The sequence below is a fragment of the Pseudophryne corroboree genome, chromosome 1, assembly GCF_028390025.1.
Source record: "Pseudophryne corroboree isolate aPseCor3 chromosome 1, aPseCor3.hap2, whole genome shotgun sequence".
Taxonomy (NCBI): domain Eukaryota; kingdom Metazoa; phylum Chordata; class Amphibia; order Anura; family Myobatrachidae; genus Pseudophryne; species Pseudophryne corroboree.
In genome coordinates this window covers 87,783,016-87,800,682 of record NC_086444.1, presented here as the reverse complement: position 1 = coordinate 87,800,682, position 17,667 = coordinate 87,783,016, and the positions used below count along the sequence as shown (strand labels likewise).

Here is a 17,667-nt window from a genome sequence, read left to right as displayed (position 1 = left end):
TCCTGGCACCAGTTACGGTACACTGGGCACTAGAGTGTGAGGCCGAGGATCGTCCTGGCACAGTTACGGCACACTGGACACTAGAGTGTGAGCCTGCGCGTCGCCCCTGGCACTAGTTTCGGCACACAGAGCACTAGATTGTGAGGCTGCAAGTAGCCCCTGGTACCAGTTTCGGCACACTGGGCACTAGATTGTGAGGCAGTGGGTCGCCCCTGGCACCAGTTTTGGCACACTGGGCACTAGAGTTTGAGGCCGCAGGTCCCGTCTGGCACCAGTTTTGGCACACTGGGCACTAGATTGTGAGGCCACGGGTCATCCCTGGAACCAGTTTCGGCACACTGGGCACTAGATTGTGAGGCCGCGGGTCACCCGTGGCACCAGTTTGGGCACACTGGGCAATAGAGTGTTGGACCACGGGTCGCCCCTGGCACCAGTTTCGGCACACTGGGCACTAGATTGTATGGTTGTGAGTTTCCCCTGGCACCAGTTTGGGCAAACTGGGCACTACATTGTGAGGTCGCGGGTCGCCCCTGGCACCAGTTTCGGCACACTGGGCACTAGATTGTATGGTCGTGAGTTTCCACTGGCACCAGTTTGGGCAAACTGGGCACTAGATTGTGAGGTCGCGGGTAGCCCCTGGCACCAGTTTTGGCACTCTGGGCACTCGAGTGTGAGGCAGCTGGTCATCCTGGTACCAGTTTTGGCACACTGGGCACTACATTGTGAGGCTGTGGGTCACTCCTGGCACCAGTTTGGGCACGTTTCAGCATTCTGAGAACTGAGTTTTAGGCCACGGGTCACCCCTGGCACCAATTTCAGCACTAGATTGTGAGGCCATGGGTAGCCCCTGGCACCAGTTGGGCACACTGGACACTAGAGTGTAAGGCCGCATGTCATCCTGGCACCAGTTACGGTACACTGGGCACTAGAGTGTGAGGCCGAGGATCGTCCTGGCACAGTTACGGCACACTGGACACTAGAGTGTGAGCCTGCGCGTCGCCCCTGGCACTAGTTTCGGCACACAGAGCACTAGATTGTGAGGCTGCAAGTAGCCCCTGGCACCAGTTTCGGCACACTGGGCACTAGATTGTGAGGCAGTGGGTCGCCCCTGGCACCAGTTTTGGCACACTGGGCACTAGAGTTTGAGGCCGCAGGTCCCGTCTGGCACCAGTTTTGGCACACTGGGCACTGGATTGTGAGGCCACGGGTCATCCCTGGAACCAGTTTCGGCACACTGGGCACTAGATTGTGAGGCCACGGGTCACCCGTGGCACCAGTTTGGGCACACTAAGCAATAGAGTGTGGGGCCACGGGTCACTACTGGCACCGGTTTCGGCACACTGGGCACTAGATTGTGAGGTCGTGGGTCGCCCCTGGCACAAGTTTCGGAACACTGGGCACTAGATTGTGAGGCTGGGGATTACCCCTGGCACCAGTTTTTGACACACTGGGCACTAGGGTGTGAGGCAGCGGTTCACCCCTGCACCAGTTTCGGCACATTGGTTACTAGATTGTGAGACCGCGGGTCGCCCCTGGCACCAGTTTGGGCACACGGAGAACTAGAGTGCGAGTCAGCGGGTCGTCCTTGCACCAGTTTCGGGACACTGGGCATTAGTGTGTGAGGCCACGGATCGCCCCTGTCACCAGTTTGGGCACACTGGGCACTAGAGTGTGAGGCTGTGGGTTGCCCTGGCATCAGTTTTGGCACACTGGGAACTATAGTGAGGCTGCCAGTCACCCCAGCACAAGTTATAGCACACTAGGCAATAGAGTGTGAGGCTTCGGGTAGCCCCAGGCACCAGTTTCAGCACACACTGGGCACTAGAGTGTGAGGCCGCAGGTTGCCCCTTGCATTAGGTATAGCACAGTGGGCACTAGAGTGTGGGGCCGCGGGTTGCCCTGGGTACCAGTTATTGCACAGTGGGCACTAGAGTGTGAGGCCGTGTGTCAACCTAACAACAGTTATGGCACACTGGGCACTAGAGTATGAGGCCGTGGTTCACCCCGGGCACCAGTTATGGCTCTGCCTTATAGGCCGTGAGAAGTATAATATGACTATGAATACGGGGAACTCAGGGTTAAGAGCTTAATGGGTTTTCCTGTGAATTTTGCAGATGCTTTTTCTGTTTATTGCTAAATATTTGGAATATAAGGTTTACATTACTAATACAGTTGTATGTAATTTAATAAACATATATACTCTAAATTGATCTCAAGCAAATATTAAAGTATTATGAGGTGGTTTTAGTGTGTGTGTAGCTATAGATAAGTACAGGACATGGGTGGTGATCAGGGTCAGTTCTAGACCTTGTGGCGCCCAGGGCAAACGTTTTTTTGGGCACCCCCCCCCCTCCCCCGACTGGCAAAATACAGTTAGTGCGCACGGAAGGCGCGTGTCAACAAATAGGGGCGTGGCTTCATAAGGAAGGGGCATGGCCACAGAATAGTACCGATTCACATTACACCGCACAGTAGTGTCCGTCAGTCACATTACACCACACAGTAGTGTCTGCCAGTCACATTACACCACACAGTAGTACCATGTTACAACCCTTTATGCACATTACACCAGGTAGCCCCTTACACACATTGCACCAGGTAGACCCTTATACACATTGCACCAGGTAGACCCTTATACATCTTATACCCTTATACACACTGTGACAGGTAGCCCCTTATACACACTGCGACGGGTAGCCCCTTAGACACATTGCACCGGGTAGATCCTTATACACATTGCACTTATTAAGTGCCCCCTATGCAATGCCCTCAGTAGTGCCCCCAGTAGTAATGCCCCCAGTGGTAATGCCTCTGTGTAGTATTACTCCCAGCAGTAATGCCCCCGTAGTTATGCCTCCTGTAGTTATGCACCCTGTAGATATGCCCCCATAGTTATGCCCCCTGTAGTTATGCTCCCAGTAGCTATGCCCCCTGGCCTGTAGATATACCCTCAGTAGTTGTGTCCCCTGTATATTTGCCTCCTGTAGATGTTCCCCCTGTAGATGTGCCTCCAGTAGATGTTCCCCCTGTAGATGTGCCTCCAGTAGATGTTCCCCCTGTAGATGTGCCTCCAGTAGATGTTCCCCCTGTAGATGTGCCTCCCGTAGATGTGCCCCCTGTAGATGTGCCCCCTGTAGATTTTCCCCCTGGAGATTTGACCTCAGTAGATGTGCCCCCAGTAGATGTGCTCCCTGTAGATTTGCCCCCTGTAGATGTGCCCCATCCCCCCTAGTAGCGCCGCTTACACACACACACAAAAAATAAAACCCCTCACACAATACTCACCAGCCCTGCTCCTGCTTCCTGACCACTGCTGCCACTGCTGCTCCGTCTCTGGCCACCTGCTCCTCGGATCTATGGGAGAGACATCATGACGTCTCTCCATAGCACTGCACAGACACTAGAAGTCAATCACTGTAGGACCTCTAGCGTCTGATTGGTGCCGGCCGCAGTGGGCGCCCACACAGGCCACGGTGCCTGCTGCAGCTGGGATGCGGGGTGCGGGTGGACCGGGCGTCTGTGGGGTGACTGCAACTGCCAGGCTTGCCTGCACCTAAAAACCGCTCCTGGTGGTGATCATGCAGAAGTGGTAACTTCAGCCCTATTAACATGTGCAGAGCATATCTTACGTGCCAGTGCACTCCACACAGTCTAGAACTGAGCGCACAGAAGTATGGGCAACATCTGCACTTGTAACTGAGAAGGTGTAACTGGGCTGTAAGGGGGCATTCCTACTGGGGCAAAGCTAAGTGAGGGCATGCCGATACAATTGCGGTCTATGCAGCATTGGGCATAAGCATAAATACGCCTGTTTTCAGGAATTACATTTGCTGGCTGCTGCAAGTCTGCACTGATTATGATTACAGGTATCAAACCAAGGGTAAGATGTACTAAGCCGTGGCGAGAGATAAAGTACAAGCCAATCAGCTCCTGACTTTTTTCAAACACAGCTTGTAACATGGCAGTTATAAGCTGACTGGCTGCTACTTTATCGCTCTTCAAGACTTCAGTACATCTTCCCCTAAGTGTGGGAATTAAGGGGGTCATTCCGAGTTGATCGCTAGCTGCCGTTGTTCGCAGTGCAAAGATCAGGCTAAAAATCGGCATATCTGCGCATGCACCGCAATGCGCAGGCGCGTCGTACGGGTACAATGAGCACATCTGGGTTTGCACACTCCTGTCGTACGGCCGAATGCAGGAAGATTGACATGAAGTGGGCGTTTCTGGGTGTCAACTGACCGTTTTCAGGGAGTGCTTAGAAAAATGCAGGCGTGGCTGAAAAAACGCAGGTGTGGCTGGGCGTTTGCTGGGCGGGTGTGTGACGTCAAAAGCCATCCCTCTGTTGTTAGAATCAACGCATGTGAAGAGTAACTACAGGACTGGTCTTGTTTTGCACAAAAAGATTTTGCAGGCGCTCTGCTGCACAAGCGTTCGCACTTCTGCAAAGCGAAAATACACTCCCCCATGGGCGTCGACAATGTGTTTGCACGGCTACTAAAAACTGCTAGCGAGTAATCAACTCGGAATGACCCCCTAAGTTCATAACTATCGGTGTACGAGTGGTGCCATTGCACAGGGTGCATGGCCCTGTGGATGGCACAATTGATACTCCATGACACAAACATGTGGCTTGCAGGGTGCCTTCTAGCACTACTGCTAAGCTGCCTGGAGCATCCAAGGAACACTCTGGGCAGGCACCTTGCAGCCTGTGGAGCTGCCCGGAGCATTCTTAGAATACCCTGCCTAGAGCCCGAGTCCACTCTACATAGGTGGGATGTCATGACATGACAGGTTTAGTGGGTGTGGTCGGTAAAAGAAGGCATAGAGCTCTGTTCTGGCCCTGGTAGGGGGATGGTATTGGAATCCCGGTGCTTGGGATGCCAGTGGTCAGAATACCGACACCTGGTAAGTAAATTTTCTAAGCCTAACCCTCTAACCCCCTAACCCTCCCTGACACATGCAGAACAATTACTGCACGTGCGCACTGGCCTGAGAATCGTGTGTGTGATCACATCTCAGGTGCGATCCATACTAAATAGGGTCCATAGTGTAGTATGTTGTAATCTAAACATGCAGATTTTTTTAAATATAAAGGTATAAAAAACACATAAAAGATAAACATTCCACAAGATGGTGTGAATAAAGGTAACCAGAACCAGTGTAAATTAGCTCTCTGTATAGATGTTTAAAGAAATACCTGCGGGTGTCCCGGATCACAACCACGGCATAGCTCCCAGTCAGGCAATGGCTCCAGAATCCTTCACCATCTACCGGATAGTCCACACAAATTCCAAGGCGTTTCTGGGATCTTGTTCAAGGCCAGGAATAGTGTGTGAGATGCATCATCGCTTGGAGAGAGATAAAATAGAGAATGGAAAAGTACCAGCCAGACAGCTCCTAACTGTCATTTTCAAACACAGCATGTGACATGACAGTTAGGAGCTGATTGCTGATTGGCTGATACTTTCTCTCTCTCCATTTTATCACTCTCCATGCGACAATGCATTTAGCCCAGTGTGCTATCCTCATCTCCTTCACAGAATTAAATACCAAATCTAACCAATCATCTGTAGTATGGGTAATTTCACCACACACAACACACCTGCCAGTATACATAGCTGCCTCTCAGTGCGGCATATCCCCGCACCAATCCAGGGGCAAACGCAGGATTTCTAGAGGGGGGTTTCCAAATGCAATCTACAGTCTCCCACTCTGCAAAACATTGGAGCAAGTGCGGGAGTCTGAGGGAGCAGTAGAAGAAACAGCACTGACCCTGGAACATATATGTGAACATTAGTCTTTTCAAACACTTGATAGTGTATGGAATCAGGGCCGGTGCAAGGTTCCTCAGCACCCTAGGCAAATCCCCCCCCCCCTCCCCCCAATCCCCAATGTGTGACACATATATAAATATAGTCATTTGGACCCATCCTACACTGCCACAACTTTGGTCCCTCAAGTAACATAGGGAGCAGTCAGCGGTGTATCTGGGGCATAGGGAGCAGTCAGTGGCATAGGAAGCAGTCAGGGGTGTATCAAGGGTATAGGGAGCAGTCAAGGGTGTATCAGGGGTATAGGGAGCAGTCAGGGGTGTGTCAGGGGCACAGGGAGCAGTCAAGGGTGTATCGGGGCATAGGGAGCAGTCAGGGGTGTATCGGGGCATAGGGAGCAGTCAAGGGTGTATCGGGGCATAGGGAGCAGTCAGGGGTGTATCAGGAGCATAGGGAGCAGTCAGGGGTATAGGGAGCATTCAGGGGTTTATCAGAGGCATAGGGAGCAGTCAGGGGTGTATCAGGGGTATAGGGGGCAGTCAGGGGTGTATCAGGGGTATAGGGAGCAGTCAGGGGTATAGGAAGCAGTCAGGGGTGTATCAGGGGCATAGGGATCAGTCAGGTGTATAGGGAGCATTCAGGGGTTTATCAGAGGCATAGGGAGCAGTCAGGGCTGTATCAGGGGTATAGGTAGCAGTCAGGGACATGTGCAGCAGTCAGGGGCATAGGGAGTAGTCAGGTGTGTATCCGGGGCATAGGAAGCAGTCAGGGGTGTATCAGGGGTATAGGGAGCAGTCAGGGGTGTATCAGGGGTATAGGGAGCAGTCAGGGGTGTATCAGGGGCATAGGGAGCAGTCAGGGTTGTGTCAGGGACATAGGGATCAGTTAGGGACATAAGGAGCAGTCAGGGTTGTGTCAGGGGCATAGGGAGCAGTCAGGGTGTGACAGGGACATAGGGAGTAATCAGAAACATAGGGAGCAGTTAGGGAGCAGTCAGGGGCATAGGGACCAGTCAGGGGTGTGTCAGGGACATAGGGAGCACTCAGGGGCATAGGGAGCAGTCAGTGGCATAGGAAGCAGTCAGGGGTGTATCAGGGGTATAGGGAGCAGTCAGGGGTGTATCAGAGGCATAGGGAGCAGTCAGGGATGTATCAGAGGCATAGGAAGCAGTCAGGGGTGTATCAGGGGCATAGGGAGCAGTCAGGGTTGTGTCAGGGACATAGGGATCAGTTAGGGACATAAGGAGCAGTCAGGGTTGTGTCAGGGGCATAGGGAGCAGTCAGGGTGTGACAGGGACATAGGGAGTAATCAGAAACATAGGGAGCAGTTAGGGAGCAGTCAGGGGCATAGGGACCAGTCAGGGGTGTGTCAGGGACATAGGGAGCACTCAGGGGCATAGGGAGCAGTCAGTGGCATAGGAAGCAGTCAGGGGTGTATCAGGGGTATAGGGAGCAGTCAGGGGTGTATCAGAGGCATAGGGAGCAGTCAGGGATGTATCAGAGGCATAGGAAGCAGTCAGGGGTGTATCAGGGGTATAGGGAGCAGTCAGGGGTGTATCAGGGGTATAGGGATCAGTCAGGTGTATAGGGAGCATTCAGGGGTTTATCAGAGGCATAGGGAGCAGTCAGGGCTGTATCAGGGGTATAGGGGGCAGTCAGGGACATGTGCAGCAGTCAGGGGCATAGGGAGCAGTCAGGGCTGTATCAGGGGTATAGGGGGCAGTCAGGGACATGTGCAGCAGTCAGGGGCATAGGGAGCAGTCAGGTGTGTATCCGGGGCATAGGGAGCAGTCAGTGGCATAGGAAACCATCAGGGGTGTATCAGGGGTATAGGGAGCAGTCAGGGGTGTATCGGGGCATAGGGAGCAGTCAAGGTTGTGTCAGGGACATAGGGATCAATCAGGTGCATATGGAGCAGTCAGGGTGTGTCAGGGACATAGGAAGCAGTCAGAAACATAGGGAGCAGTTAGGGAGCAGTCAGGGGCATAGGGAGCAGTCAGGGGTGCAGCATACTGTAGTGCATGGGGCTGTACTAGTGACCTGCTGTTGGTGTACATCTGACAAGCAGAGACAGTGACAGTCACTGACTGACTTGGAGCAGCAGCAGGAGCGCCAGTCCCAGTGCCCCCGACCTCCTTTATCCAATGCTGATGCTCCTGTAATGATAACACCCCCCTCCCCCCGTGGATAGTCCTGAGTCTGATTTCCGCACCAACCTCAGATAATCAGGGTCAGAGGAGCTTTTTCAAAGAGGCGGACGCTGGTCCCTGGGGAGGGGCCGGCCAGGGACCCGGAAGTGCATTGTAAGCTTAGCCGGCACCAGCGATATGCTCTGAAGCCGGCTCATAGTCAGAGGCACGCTGCACGTCATCTTCTAAGGAAAGTTCTGCCTCTGGGTGCTGGGGGCTCCTACTGGCGGGTGCTGGGCGGCATCATAAATAAATAACTTCTTAACCGCCACTGGCACCTGGACTTCTACTCGGGCACCAGCAGCTCTGTGGCTGGTTTGGAAGCAGATCTAAATCAACATGGTCATTGGCTCAGGCAATGGGCGGCGGAGTGGGAGGAGCGACTGACACAAGAGGGACATGTGACTCTAACTCGCGTGAGCAGGGAACGGGTCCCCCTCACATCCCTCCTCACTTCCACAATCACTTCCTTCATTTTTTGTTGTTGTTGTTGTTGCATCAGCGCCGCCCTTCATGTGCCATAAGCATCTGCCTAAAGCTACCTAATGGTAGTGCCGGCCCTGTATGGAATACAATAATGATAATTACCACTACAGATGGTCTATAGGAGAGACTGTATCAAACATATGTAACTAATCTAAATAAAATAAGTGGTCAGTAATAGGTTAAACATACCATTATAAATGCACAAACATAACAGAACCAGTAGAGACAGAACTGCACTTTCTAAGCACACATTATCCCACCTCATGCCTCTTCTTACTTCTTCCTGGCATCTACTCCCAAAATACTAATGCTCATTACTTCCTTTCAAAACAATAGTAATGATAATGATTGCCCTTGTCCAAAATATGAATAATTTCTTCTGTTCACATTTTATGGTATCAGCAAGGGCATAGCTACTATAGGTGCAGGCAGTGCAGCTGCTATGGGGCCCAGAGCTGAGAGGGGCCACCTTCCCTTTCACAGTTACATGTGTTATATACAGGGTGTAGTGTAGCTACTATTGGTGCAGGAAGTACAGCTGCTATGGGGCCCAGAAGCTGATGAGAGGGCCCACCTTCCCTTTCACATTTACATGCGTTATATACAGGGTGTAGCTACCATAGGTGCAGGCAGTACAGCTGCTATGGGACCAGAGCTGAGAGGGGCCACCTTCCCTGTCACAGTTACATGTGTTATATACAAGGGTGTAGCTACCATAGGTGCAGAAAGTGTATCTGCTATGGGGCCCAGAGCTGAGAGGGGGCCACCTTCCCTGTCACAGTTACATGCGTTATATACAGGGTGTAGCTACCATAGGTGGAGCTGCTATGGGACCCAGAGCTGAGAGGGGCCACACCTAAGCACTACTGCGATTCATAAAAGAAACCAGGGCACTACTATGGGACATAACATTAAATAAGGCTCTACTATGGTTCAGAAAATGAACTAGGGCGCTATTATAGGGCATAAAATTAACAACTGCTGCAGAGAAGTGTCTCTCTAGAAGCAAAATGTTGCAATGGGGTCCACAAAGTTTTAGCTATGCCCCTGCCCTGGGCTTTGGGCGCAGAGGTAATAGAGAAATGAAAGAGTTAAATAATACTGATTTTTACAGGTGGCCTACAGTTCCCAATAGAGATGAGCGGGTTCGGTTTCTTTGAATCCGAACCCGCACGAACTTCACTTTTTTTTCCACGGGTCCGAGCGACTCGGATCTTCCCGCCTTGCTCGGTTAACCCGAGCGCGCCCGAACGTCATCATGACGCTGTCGGATTCTCGCGAGGCTCGGATTCTATCGCGAGACTCGGATTCTATATAAGGAGCCGCGCGTCGCCGCCATTTTCACTCGTGCATTGAGATTGATAGGGAGAGGACGTGTCTGGCGTCCTCTCCATTAGAATAGAGATAGATAGATTAGATAGAGAGAGATTGTGCAGAGTCGCAGACAGAGTTAGTTTACCACAGTCAGTGACCAGTGCAGTTGCTAGTTAACTTTTATTTAATATAATATATCCGTTCACTTCTCTCTGCTATATCCGTTCTCTGCCTGAAAAAAAAAACGATACACAGCACAGTCAGTCACACAGTGTGACTCAGTCTGTGTGCACTCAGCTCAGCCCAGTGTGCTGCACAGTCATCAATGTATAAATTAAAAGCTTATAATTAATTGTGGGGGAGACTGGGGAGCACTGCAGGTTGTTAGCAGGAGCCAGGAGTACAATTATATTAATTAACATTGCACACTTTTGCTGCAGGAGTGGTGACCAGTGCCTGACCACCAGTATAGTATTGTTGTATACTACTAATATCTCTTTAAATATCAACCAGTCTATATTAGCAGCAGACACAGTACAGTGCGGTAGTTCACGGCTGTGGCTACCTCTGTGTCGGCACACGGCAGGCAGTCCGTCCGACCAGAATTGTATTATTTATTATTATATACCTACCACCTAACCGTGGTTTTTTTTTCATTCTTTATACCGTCATAGTGTCATCCTAATTGTTACGAGTATACTACTATCTCTTTATCAACCAGTGTACAGTGCGGTAGTTCACGGCTGTGGCTACCTCTGTGTCGGCACACGGCAGGCAGTCCGTCCGACCAGAATTGTATTATTTATTATTATATACCTACCACCTAACCGTGGTTTTTTTTTCATTCTTTATACCGTCATAGTGTCATCCTAATTGTTACGAGTATACTACTATCTCTTTATCAACCAGTGTACAGTGCGGTAGTTCACGGCTGTGGCTACCTCTGTGTCGGCACACGGCAGGCAGTCCGTCCGACCAGAATTGTATTATTTATTATTATATACCTACCACCTAACCGTGGTTTTTTTTTCATTCTTTATACCGTCATAGTGTCATCCTAATTGTTACGAGTATACTACTATCTCTTTATCAACCAGTGTACAGTGCGGTAGTTCACGGCTGTGGCTACCTCTGTGTCGGCACACGGCAGGCAGTCCGTCCGACCAGAATTGTATTATTTATTATTATATACCTACCACCTAACCGTGGTTTTTTTTTCATTCTTTATACCGTCATAGTGTCATCCTAATTGTTACGAGTATACTACTATCTCTTTATCAACCAGTGTACAGTGCGGTAGTTCACGGCTGTGGCTACCTCTGTGTCGGCACACGGCAGGCAGTCCGTCCGACCAGAATTGTATTATTTATTATTATATACCTACCACCTAACCGTGGTTTTTTTTTCATTCTTTATACCGTCATAGTGTCATCCTAATTGTTACGAGTATACTACTATCTCTTTATCAACCAGTGTACAGTGCGGTAGTTCACGGCTGTGGCTACCTCTGTGTCGGCAGTCGGCAGGCAGTCCGTCCATCCATAATTGTATTATTATTATAATATATACCACCTAACCGTGGTTTTTTTTTCATTCTTTATACCGTCATAGTGTCATACTAGTTGTTACGAGTATACTACTATCTCTTTATCAACCAGTGTACAGTGCGGTAGTTCACGGCTGTGGCTACCTCTGTGTCGGCAGTCGGCAGGCAGTCCGTCCATCCATAATTGTATTATTATTATAATATATACCACCTAACTGTGGTTTTTTTTTCATTCTTTATACCGTCGTCATAGTGTCATACTAGTTGTTACGAGTATACTACTATCTCTTTATCAACCAGTGTACAGTGCGGTAGTTCACGGCTGTGGCTACCTCTGTGTCGGCAGTCGGCAGGCAGTCCGTCCATCCATAATTGTATTATTATTATAATATATACCACCTAACCGTGGTTTTTTTTTCATTCTTTATACCGTCGTCATAGTGTCATACTAGTTGTTACGAGTATACTACTATCTCTTTATCAACCAGTGTACAGTGCGGTAGTTCACGGCTGTGGCTACCTCTGTGTCGGCAGTCGGCAGGCAGTCCGTCCATCCATAATTGTATTATTATTATAATATATACCACCTAACCGTGGTTTTTTTTTCATTCTTTATACCGTCGTCATAGTGTCATACTAGTTGTTACGAGTATACTACTATCTCTTTATCAACCAGTGTACAGTGCGGTAGTTCACGGCTGTGGCTACCTCTGTGTCGGCAGTCGGCAGGCAGTCCGTCCATCCATAATTGTATTATTATTATAATATATACCACCTAACCGTGGTTTTTTTTTCATTCTTTATACCGTCGTCATAGTGTCATACTAGTTGTTACGAGTATACTACTATCTCTTTATCAACCAGTGTACAGTGCGGTAGTTCACGGCTGTGGCTACCTCTGTGTCGGCAGTCGGCAGGCAGTCCGTCCATCCATAATTGTATTATTATTATAATATATACCACCTAACCGTGGTTTTTTTATACCACCTAACCGTGGCAGTCCGTCCATAATTGTATACTAGTATCCAATCCATCCATCTCCATTGTTTACCTGAGGTGCCTTTTAGTTCTGCCTATAAAATATGGAGAACAAAAAAGTTGAGGTTCCAAAATTAGGGAAAGATCAAGATCCACTTCCACCTCGTGCTGAAGCTGCTGCCACTAGTCATGGCCGAGACGATGAAATGCCAGCAACGTCGTCTGCCAAGGCCGATGCCCAATGTCATAGTACAGAGCATGTCAAATCCAAAACACCAAATATCAGAAAAAAAAGGACTCCAAAACCTAAAATAAAATTGTCGGAGGAGAAGCGTAAACTTGCCAATATGCCATTTACCACACGGAGTGGCAAGGAACGGCTGAGGCCCTGGCCTATGTTCATGGCTAGTGGTTCAGCTTCACATGAGGATGGAAGCACTCAGCCTCTCGCTAGAAAACTGAAAAGACTCAAGCTGGCAAAAGCACCGCAAAGAACTGTGCGTTCTTTGAAATCCCAAATCCACAAGGAGAGTCCAATTGTGTCGTTTGCGATGCCTGACCTTCCCAACACTGGACGTGAAGAGCATGCGCCTTCCACTATTTGCATGCCCCCTGCAAGTGCTGGAAGGAGCACCCGCAGTCCAGTTCCTGATAGTCAGATTGAAGATGTCAGTGTTGAAGTACACCAGGATGAGGAGGATATGGGTGTTGCTGGCGCTGGGGAGGAAATTGACCAGGAGGATTCTGATGGTGAGGTGGTTTGTTTAAGTCAGGCACCCGGGGAGACACCTGTTGTCCGTGGGAGGAATATGGCCGTTGACATGCCAGGTGAAAATACCAAAAAAATCAGCTCTTCGGTGTGGAGGTATTTCACCAGAAATGCGGACAACAGGTGTCAAGCCGTGTGTTCCCTTTGTCAAGCTGTAATAAGTAGGGGTAAGGACGTTAACCACCTCGGAACATCCTCCCTTATACGTCACCTGCAGCGCATTCATAATAAGTCAGTGACAAGTTCAAAAACTTTGGGTGACAGCGGAAGCAGTCCACTGACCAGTAAATCCCTTCCTCTTGTAACCAAGCTCACGCAAACCACCCCACCAACTCCCTCAGTGTCAATTTCCTCCTTCCCCAGGAATGCCAATAGTCCTGCAGGCCATGTCACTGGCAAGTCTGACGAGTCCTCTCCTGCCTGGGATTCCTCCGATGCATCCTTGCGTGTAACGCCTACTGCTGCTGGCGCTGCTGTTGTTGCCGCTGGGAGTCGATGGTCATCCCAGAGGGGAAGTCGTAAGCCCACTTGTACTACTTCCAGTAAGCAATTGACTGTTCAACAGTCCTTTGCGAGGAAGATGAAATATCACAGCAGTCATCCTACTGCAAAGCGGATAACTGAGTCCTTGACAACTATGTTGGTGTTAGACGTGCGTCCGGTATCCGCCGTTAGTTCACAGGGAACTAGACAATTTATTGAGGCAGTGTGCCCCCGTTACCAAATACCATCTAGGTTCCACTTCTCTAGGCAGGCGATACCGAGAATGTACACGGACGTCAGAAAAAGACTCACCAGTCTCCTAAAAAATGCAGTTGTACCCAATGTCCACTTAACCACGGACATGTGGACAAGTGGAGCAGGGCAGGGTCAGGACTATATGACTGTGACAGCCCACTGGGTAGATGTATGGACTCCCGCCGCAAGAACAGCAGCGGCGGCACCAGTAGCAGCATCTCGCAAACGCCAACTCTTTCCTAGGCAGGCTACGCTTTGTATCACCGCTTTCCAGAATACGCACACAGCTGAAAACCTCTTACGGCAACTGAGGAAGATCATCGCGGAATGGCTTACCCCAATTGGACTCTCCTGTGGATTTGTGGCATCGGACAACGCCAGCAATATTGTGTGTGCATTAAATATGGGCAAATTCCAGCACGTCCCATGTTTTGCACATACCTTGAATTTGGTGGTGCAGAATTTTTTAAAAAACGACAGGGGCGTGCAAGAGATGCTGTCGGTGGCCAGAAAAATTGCGGGACACTTTCGGCGTACAGGCACCACGTACAGAAGACTGGAGCACCACCAAAAACTACTGAACCTGCCCTGCCATCATCTGAAGCAAGAAGTGGTAACGAGGTGGAATTCAACCCTCTATATGCTTCAGAGGTTGGAGGAGCAGCAAAAGGCCATTCAAGCCTATACAATTGAGCACGATATAGGAGATGGAATGCACCTGTCTCAAGTGCAGTGGAGAATGATTTCAACGTTGTGCAAGGTTCTGATGCCCTTTGAACTTGCCACACGTGAAGTCAGTTCAGACACTGCCAGCCTGAGTCAGGTCATTCCCCTCATCAGGCTTTTGCAGAAGAAGCTGGAGGCATTGAAGAAGGAGCTAACACGGAGCGATTCCGCTAGGCATGTGGGACTTGTGGATGCAGCCCTTAATTCGCTTAACAAGGATTCACGGGTGGTCAATCTGTTGAAATCAGAGCACTACATTTTGGCCACCGTGCTCGATCCTAGATTTAAAGCCTACCTTGGATCTCTCTTTCCGGCAGACACAGGTCTGCTGGGGTTGAAAGACCTGCTGGTGACAAAATTGTCAAGTCAAGCGGAACGCGACCTGTCAACATCTCCTCCTTCACATTCTCCCGCAACTGGGGGTGCGAGGAAAAGGCTCAGAATTCCGAGCCCACCCGCTGGCGGTGATGCAGGGCAGTCTGGAGCGACTGCTGATGCTGACATCTGGTCCGGACTGAAGGACCTGACAACGATTACGGACATGTCGTCTACTGTCACTGCATATGATTCTCTCAACATTGATAGAATGGTGGAGGATTATATGAGTGACCGCATCCAAGTAGGCACGTCACACAGTCCGTACTTATACTGGCAGGAAAAAGAGGCAATTTGGAGGCCCTTGCACAAACTGGCTTTATTCTACCTAAGTTGCCCTCCCACAAGTGTGTACTCCGAAAGAGTGTTTAGTGCCGCCGCTCACCTTGTCAGCAATCGGCGTACGAGGTTACATCCAGAAAATGTGGAGAAGATGATGTTCATTAAAATGAATTATAATCAATTCCTCCGCGGAGACATTGACCAGCAGCAATTGCCTCCACAAAGTACACAGGGAGCTGAGATGGTGGATTCCAGTGGGGACGAATTGATAATCTGTGAGGAGGGGGATGTACACGGTGATATATCGGAGGGTGAAGATGAGGTGGACATCTTGCCTCTGTAGAGCCAGTTTGTGCAAGGAGAGATTAATTGCTTCTTTTTTGGGGGGGGTCCAAACCAACCCGTCATATCAGTCACAGTCGTGTGGCAGACCCTGTCACTGAAATGATGGGTTGGTTAAAGTGTGCATGTCCTGTTTTGTTTATACAACATAAGGGTGGGTGGGAGGGCCCAAGGATAATTCCATCTTGCACCTCTTTTTTCTTTTCTTTTTCTTTGCATCATGTGCTGATTGGGGAGGGTTTTTTGGAAGGGACATCCTGCGTGACACTGCAGTGCCACTCCTAGATGGGCCCGGTGTTTGTGTCGGCCACTAGGGTCGCTAATCTTACTCACACAGCTACCTCATTGCGCCTCTTTTTTTCTTTGCGTCATGTGCTGTTTGGGGAGGGTTTTTTGGAAGGGACATCCTGCGTGACACTGCAGTGCCACTCCTAGATGTGCCCGGTGTTTGTGTCGGCCACTAGGGTCGCTAATCTTACTCACACAGTCAGCTACCTCATTGCGCCTCTTTTTTTCTTTGCGTCATGTGCTGTTTGGGGAGGGTTTTTTGGAAGGGCCATCCTGCGTGACACTGCAGTGCCACTCCTAGATGGGCCCGGTGTTTGTGTCGGCCACTAGGGTCGCTTATCTTACTCACACAGCGACCTCGGTGCAAATTTTAGGACTAAAAATAATATTGTGAGGTGTGAGGTATTCAGAATAGACTGAAAATGAGTGTAAATTATGGTTTTTGAGGTTAATAATACTTTGGGATCAAAATGACCCCCAAATTCTATGATTTAAGCTGTTTTTTAGGGTTTTTTGAAAAAAAACACCCGAATCCAAAACACACCCGAATCCGACAAAAAAAATTCGGTGAGGTTTTGCCAAAACGCGGTCGAACCCAAAACACGGCCGCGGAACCGAACCCAAAACCAAAACACAAAACCCGAAAAATTTCAGGCGCTCATCTCTAGTTCCCAACCAGCTCGTCCTGACATGATAGCGCTTGCTGGGCCACAGAGACCAGCTTGCCTGGAAATTAAGGGCCCGCTGGCACCTGTAATCCACCTGTAAAGAAAAAAAAAACAGGATACAGACACCAAATAGAGGAGTGTTTTAATAAATAACACCCCCCCCACACACACACACACACACACACACACACCGCCCTCATTCTCCAATTTGTTTTTACAGTATGAAGGGGTCATATCTTGTTCCATGCAGGGTTGTGAGCTTACCTCCTCCTGTTATTAATCTTCTACATTACCATACACGTACAAGCAGTGTTTACTATATACAGTACATCAAGTGACCCAGCCCATGCACTCTCTGCTGGTTAGCCGGGACTCTGTGGTGGTTGGCCACACCTCCACTACTGCCTGGCCACACCCTTAAGCATGGGCCCCTACCTCTGCATTTCCCCGGTGGGCCCTTCTTGCCCCAGTCCGTCACTGATTCCATGTAGCCTCCCGGCTCTTGGCTAAACAAAAAAAGGCTCAATTGCTCCCTACAGAGTACCATCACAATTGTGAGTTTCATTGTAAGATTTATTGCTGTCTATTAACTTTAATCCTACACTCCATTCCTATTCTCTAGTCTAAACCATCTCTTTTAAATAACGAATAGTAAAGCCCCTCTACAGGCCCTTCTGATTTCATCTGTGCACTGGGGTCAAATAATATTTTGATATAGAAGAGTATTTATCCACTACATATACACACGCACATATAGATAGATAGATAGATAGATAGATAGATAGATAGATAGATAGATAGATAGATAGATAGATAGATAGATAGATGAGTTGTGGGGGGTTCTCCTAGCTTAAACCTGGTACACACTGGGTGATTTCACCCTAAAAAATAAATGATAACGAAATGTCGTTATCATTTATTTTTAGGCTTATATCGTCCAGTGTGTATGGGGGTAATATTGGTGAACGATGGACGATGCGCGTTCCCGCTCGTTGTTCGGCAATGACTACTATTGAGCTGACATGCAGCTCAACCCGTCAATGTTGAGCTGAGCTGTATGTCTGGGAATGTCGGCGGTGACGTCACTGATCGTTATCATTGAACGTTCAGTGTGTACATGCCACATCAATGAGCGCTATATCGTTCAACGATACAGTCATTCATCACCGGCATTTCATCATCGCCCCATGTGTACC

The 17,667-nt window shown here is 49.4% G+C and overlaps 1 protein-coding gene across 1 annotated transcript in view; it reads left to right on the top strand.

The window, feature by feature from the left end:
* LOC134946892 (complement component C9-like) overlaps positions 1 to 17,667 on the top strand; it is a 175,360-nt gene that overhangs the window by 136,352 nt on the left and 21,341 nt on the right. The window lies entirely within an intron of this gene.